The 7,148-nt window shown below is 44.4% G+C and overlaps 1 pseudogene; it reads right to left on the bottom strand.

Moving 5' to 3' along the window:
* Positions 1 to 4,027: 4,027 nt before the first annotated feature.
* On the bottom strand, positions 4,028 to 5,647 carry LOC129138320 (F-box/WD repeat-containing protein 11-like; annotated as a pseudogene).
* Between the last annotated feature and the right edge of the window lie 1,501 nt (positions 5,648 to 7,148).

Here is a 7,148-nt window from a genome sequence, read left to right on the forward strand (position 1 = left end):
GCAGTGTCCAGGAGAGCTTCCAGCAGTCCTCTCCCAGTGGAGTAATGGACTCCTTCTGGAAACTATATGCATGGACTATATACATGGAGTATTGCCAACCAAGGAAACTCACCAGGCTGTTGGTGTCCAGAGTGTATAGTAGGGCTTGGTCTTGTGGACATGGCTGGCTTGACCTTAGTCTATTCCTTCAGGGGTCAAGCTGATATGGTGTGGCCAAATCTCCCACCATAAATCACATTGGTCTAACATGTTGTGTCTGTTTGGCATGGCCCATGGCCTCCAGGTAAACACAGTGCTATTATCCAGCAGGACATCTAAGGGCTTAGAGATCACCTCCCAAGAGCCAAGAGCAAAGCCCAGATCTCACTTCAAGTAAGCTTAAAATTCTTTACTACACAACACCCTTTCCTTGTTACAGGAGAGTGGGGGTGCCCTGCTGGCCCTCACAGAGGAAGAGCTCATAACTCATAACCCACAAAACTGTAATGAAGGGCAATCCCATCCAACTGAAAAATGGGACTGGAAACAGGCACTGAACATTCCAGAAGGAAAGAGAGGGGCACAGGGGAGCGCGTAAGTGGATTTAATGACGGCTAGTCTACAAGAAAAAGTGCAATCGATATTCAGGTTATTGAAAAGTCACCCCCAATATTTTCCTCTACTCATCAAATGTGGAAGAAAGGGGCTCATTGGAGCTTGCTCATGGCTCGCATCAGGGCCAGCCGGCCTCAGTCTTGTTCTCTGATTATAACATCGAGGACCCCTAGGTGGCGCTGATTTCCAGCTTGGGTGGCAAATAGTTAACAACAACAAAAAAGGAATCTGAAAGTTCAGCAAACCTCTTCTTTTTTTTTCCAAACTTTTTTGTTTTTGATTAAGCACATTCCACAGTACAAAGCTGTCATGAATAATATCTGTACAATTGAACAGTTTCAATAGCTGTTCAGACACAAATTTATTTCAAACAAATAATTGGCAAACATAATTAACTACAAGTTAGAATTAGACTATCCCAGTGCTTTAAAACATTAATATAGCAGTAATTTACATTTGCTCAATTATGGTTAGCAAAATAAAGTCCAGAGTATGGCTGGGAATTTACTATTATAATCCCAGAAAGTCAGAATTCCTTGGGTGCCAAAGTCCCTTGCTGTAATTTAGTAAGAACAATTCAAAGGTTGTGTACATATTCAAAGGCCATGATCTCCCAAGGAACAAGGGGGACTTCTATATTAAACATGCAAAAACAACAAAAAATCTATTCATTCATTCCGAATTGCCTCCTCCTCTGTCCCTACCTTCCCCCTGGGCTTTCCTGACCAGTTTGATATTGAAGTTGTAGGATGAAAAGAGGTCAAAGCTAAATCACTTTCACAACCACCATCAAGCTTACAACGTCTACCTTATGAATGGAGGTTTATTGTTTACGCTTTGAGAATCAACTTCTCAAAAACATAAATTAATTTAGTAACATGGGAAGGAAGGATTTTTTTTAAGAAAAACTAAAAAAGCAAAGCCAACTCGATAAATCATATACACACACATTGATCCCCACACCGTTCTCAGTGCAAAGGACAAATCGGAGCCCAGGGACCTTCCCTTTAGTAGTAGAGCATGCTTCCATGGGAAGAGGTTTAATTTATAGGAGGCTGTTTATTGGTCCTTTAAAATGCTATTGATGGCCGGGCACGGTGGCTCACACCTGTAATTCCAGCACTTTGGGAGCCTGAGGTAGGCGGATCACAAGGTCAGGAGTTCGAGACCAGTTCGGTCAATATAGTGAAACCCCGTCTCTACTAAAAATGCAAAAATTAGCCGGGTGTGGTGGCACGTGCCTGTAGTCCCAGCTACTTGGGAGGCTGAGGCAGGAGAATCACTTGCACCTGGAGGCGAGGAGGTTGCAGCGATCTGAGATTGCGCCACTGCACTCCAGCCCGGGCTACAATGCGAGACTCTGTCTCAAAAAAAAAAAAAGTTATTGACATTCCTTGATCTTTGGAAACAATGGCAAAGGGCAAATCAAACCTAATATTGAATAAGGGAGAAGGAGTGCCAATTGGATGCCAATGTCCTTTCCATGCACCGTCAGGGTGATAGTGACAGATGCCAACGTCCTTTCCATGCACTGTCAGGGCGACAGTGCTCATTTACACATTTGGGCTGTGTACTCGGGAGTACTCGGGAGCTTTGAGAACCTGCTGAGGCCGCAGCAGCAGGTGACACCAGAGATGACTGGGGTGGGATTCATGGACTTGAGGCTTTACACCACTTAGGAGTGCCCTCCCCTCAGCATGGGCCTCTGAACCAGCCTGACCTGACCTGCAGGCTCCAACACACCAGCGGGCCCTGCCAAAACCTTGGCAAGGACAGGATGCATGAATTCCAGAGCCAGGACAGCCCGTCAATAGGGCCTTATTATTTCTCCTTCCCAGGGCCACAACTGCACAGAATAATGATTTTTGACAGTGAAGCCAAATGAATACTATGGGAAGTGACCACTAGTACTCAGGAGTACTTATGAGAAAAAGAATAAGAACAAAAATGTTTAAGTTACCTCTCTATTGTATAATATATACTGCACAACAAATAAAACATTCATGTTCAACTTTAGAAATTACATTTTAAAACAAGATTCTCATTAAAAACACACACAAACCACACACACAATGACAACAAAATAAAAACACTGTAGGAATACTGCAGGAAGGGTTCCAGGTAATCCACATCAACCCTAGTATCAGGTTCTTGAGTCCAGTCCATGGCTAAGTGCGAACACACTCTGTATTAGTGTCTCAAGTGCAGGGGGCCCTGACCCCAGCAACTTTGAAGTTAAACTGTTATGTACATTATATCTACATGTGAATACAGTATTTTAAATTAGGAGGCAAGCACACATATAAAGGTGTTACTCTACCAAATATCAGGAGATGGTTGCGGGACAGAGAACAGTTAATAAAAGGGCTAACCCCCATGGCACGTGTATACCTATGTAACAAAACTGCACGTTCTGCACATGTATTCCAGAACTTAAAATATAATTTAAAAAAATTAAAAATAAAATAAAAGAGCTATGTTGGGAGATAATAACTGACTTATAGTTCTTTTTTTTTTTTTGAGACGGAGTCTCGCTCTGTCGCCCAGGCTGGAGTGCAGTGGTGCAATCTTGACTCACTGCAACCTCCGCCTCCAGGGTTCTGGCCATTCTCCTGCCTCAGCCTCCCAAGTAGCTGGGACTAGAGGCGCCCACCACCACACTCGGCTAATTTTTTGTATTTTTAGTAGAGACGGGGTTTCACCGTGTTAGCCAGGATGGTCTCAATCTCCTGACCTCGTGATCCGCCCGCCTTGGCCTTCCAAAGTGCTGGGATTACAGGGGTGAGCCACTGCGCTCGGCCAACTGACTTACAGTTCTTTAAATTAAAAGAAATTGGTACAGAAAGGAAGTATAATCCAAAACATATTACTAAAACGACCCAGAGAGTTTTTTCCATTGTCCAACATGTTCCTAATACAGCAAGTCAAAATTCATAATGACTTGGACGGTCAAAAGGAGAATGTTAACTTTTGAAAATGAAAGCCGTGGACATTCTGAGTAGGTGTTTGGCACCCAAAATTTCACTGAAGAAGAATGTTGTTTCTTAGTATCAAACCAAAGTGCAAAGCAATATAAATTAGAGGCCAAGACTTCTCTTGGCAGTCAATTTACTTCTGTAAAACAGATTCTATGTTCCTTTTCTATGATCAGTTTACATTTGAAACATTAGATTTTTTCACTGATGAGGGAAGGAAATGGGCTTCTGTGCTACTTTCAAGTCAGTGAAGCTAAGGTCTCCTTCTCAAAGTAGAGCCGGAATCAGAGGTGAGAAATGTCGGGACTTGAAGAGTTAGGCTGCTTTGCATCTACCCAGCGTCTAGAACCAATTCCAGCTTCATAACTCAGCTGTGAACGAACTCCCTTAGGCATTGGTAGCCATGTAGCCAGTAGTTCAAGACTAGAAAACCCGGAAACAGGTGAAAGTGCAGACTGCTATCTAGAGATCTAAGTGTATGTTCTGGAGGGGGAATGGGTCTCATTCTGGGCACTGGGAGGCACATTTAAGAAATCCTAAATCAAAATAGTGTCATCATGGCAGCTGCTGACGATTTGAAACTCATCAAACTGTAGGCAAAACACATGTCCAGAATGTTCCACCAATGTGCGCAAACACAATGTGCTTGCTGGGGCTCGAGGGTCAAGAGCGGCTTGCAAGTCCTAAACTTTAATTTTCCCATCATAGGCCCCACTGACCATCCTCTTGTTATCAAACTGGATGCATCGGACCAATTCTTCATGTCCCTCTAGGACTCTTAAACAGGAGCCACATTCAATATCCAAGAGCCTAATGGTATGATCTGATGATCCACTAACAACCAGCCCATCCCTGTACTGGAGACAAGACTCGCTTGTGCCCATTGAGAGTAAGAGCAAATTCACAGGTGCTCATGCTCCAGACTTTGATGGTCCTGTCATCAGAGGCAGACACGATGTATTTCTCGTCAAAGTCTACTACGTTGACAGCAGCTCAGTGGCCAACCAGGACACCGCATAAAGTGATATCGGTCGCAGAAGCCATGTCCCACACAGCAATGGAGTGGTCCTTGGAACAGGTCACCATCAGTCCACTGCTGAAGCATAAGTGCAGTACATCCTCACTGTGGTGGATTAATGTGTTAAGAACTTCACCTGTGTTCACTTCCCACACTCTCACCGTAGAATCCGAAGAGCCAGTTACAATGACACGCTCATCCTACTGCAGACAGAGGACAGAGCCTGTGTGGCCATTAACACTTTCAAACATTCCAGGCTGGTTTTATCCCAAATCTTAATATAATTATCTTGTAGGCCACTGATAATTTTTTCATCATCGTACTGTAAACCATAGACACCTTTACTATTTTCAAAGTGGTACTGAATCCTCTGCAAGCTGTGTCGGCCACACCGCTAGGTGGATTCTATAGTCTCCATATCCTGGATAATGTTTGGGTATAACGACCTATAAAATGAATTTGGAGGGCTAGATGTGGGTCTGTTTTGAAACAGGTACTGATCCCACCCTCTTCTTTCTGAAAGTCCTTTCCATAGGGGATCAGTGTGTACCATTTGTTCAATTCACTCCTTGCTATCCTTTACATACCAGCTCTGCTGCACACAGAGACCTGGCATCCAGGTACAAAAGAATGTTTTCTGCTATGTGATCTAAGCCTTGCTCGGGTAAAGCAGTAATAAAGTCCTGCTGCAACATGGGCTTCAGGTAAGAGTTGATACGTCCATGCTGATAATGACACATTCGTGAAATAAGATGTTCCACAAATTCCAACTGATCTGATTCAGACCCCTGGTTAAAATATTGAATACACAAGTCTTTTTCTTTTTGATAGTTTCCTTCTGACGGCCTCTTTCTGGAGATGATCACAAATGATGTTCCATTACTTATCTGCCAAGGAGTATTTTTCTTTGGGGACTTATCTTCATCTTGATCTTCCAGAACTGAAGTGTTAGTTCCACATGGCTGGGGAGGCCTCATAATCACGGCAGAAGGCAAGGAGGAGCAGGTCACATCTTATGTGCAACGGCAGCAAGCAAAGAGAGAGAAGCTTGTGCAGTGAAACTCCCCTTTTTTAAAAACATCCGATCTCAACCAGGTGCGGTGGCTCATGCCTGTAATCCCAGCACTTTGGGAGGCTGAGGCAGGTAGATCCCAACCTGAGGTCGGGAGTTTCAGACCAGCCTAACCAACATGGCGAAACCCTGTCTCTACTAAAAATACAAAATTAGCCAGGTGTGGTGGTGCATGTCTGTAATCCCAGCTACTTGGGAGGCTGAGGCAGGAGAATCGCTTGAACCCGGGAGGCAGAGGTTGCAGTGACCCGAGATCGTGCCATTGCACTCCAGCCTTCAACAAACCTATTCTACCAAATTACATTTCCCAGTGAGGTAAGATTACAGTAAGAATTGGCTTTCAATTTGTGCAGTTGGTGTAAGTTCACCTCTTGATTCACTTTGTAAATCTTTGCCACGGGACTGCTGTGGTGGTTGGAAAGATACTCCAGTGCCAATAGGACAAAGTTCAACAGGGATGGGGCCAACGCGGGCTATTTAGGGAGGGAGGAGGGGAGAGGAAGACAAATATGGGCAGAGGGTGGCACAGAACAAATAGCAGGCATTTTTCCACAAGGGCAGGGCTTCCTACAAAACTAACTTGAGTTTAGCCTGCAGGGGTCCCTGAGTGAGGCCCCCCTGTGGTGCAGCGGGAGAATGGGGCAGTGGGAAGGTGGAGGGTGCAGGGGTGAGGTGGGGAGGGAGGGCTAGGGAGTTGGGACTGAGGAAAGAAAGCTTTTTCTGCTTTGTCCCCTGCTGCCTTCTCTACACCAACTGGGCTGTCTTCAACAAGGAGGGGAGATATTTCTCTTCGCTCTAGTTTCCCTCCACACCCCATTTGTCTTTTTCAGGATTTCCAGTCTCCTCCCGCCTTCTTGGATAGGAAGCCTGGGCTACAAGCAGCTGTTTTATTTCTTTATGCCGTAGACAAAAGCTAAATAAGTCCCAAACTCAAAACTTGGGTACCAAAGCCTTCATGGGTCTTATTTTAGGCACAAGAGTAAAATAAAGAGAAGTGAAGCATTGTTTGGAGTGGTGATGAGACACAGATGGTAAAAATGAACAGGAAATTATCCGACGGTGACTATTGCTTATGAAGGAGTGAAATTGAGTGTCTGATAGCGGATGAGTGGGTGGGCATTCTTAGCTATGTCAGGAATGGTTGTTTTAAGAAGGTGACATTTAAACAAAGAGCCGAAAGACAAGAATGAGCCAGTAATGTTAACAGCTTCTGTTGGGGAAAAATCCCTTGAAGTGATTAAGGAAGTCTGGACTTGCCCTAGAACATGTGGAATCAACTAGACTAAGCAAACTGGCTAAGGATAGAGTTTACACAGCCAGTGGAAGGAGTGTTTGAAATAATAACACATTTCACTTTTAGGAAAATTAAGAAAGCTACAATCCTCACCACCAAGGGAGAGGCTGGCAAAAGAACTGGGTCTTGGGTGGCTCTACTGAAACCCACCAGAAAGCCTCCCGAAGCTTTCTCTAAGACTTGCCCCTAACTTGG

Source organism: Pan troglodytes, chromosome 22, assembly GCF_028858775.2.
Source record: "Pan troglodytes isolate AG18354 chromosome 22, NHGRI_mPanTro3-v2.0_pri, whole genome shotgun sequence".
NCBI lineage: Eukaryota > Metazoa > Chordata > Mammalia > Primates > Hominidae > Pan > Pan troglodytes.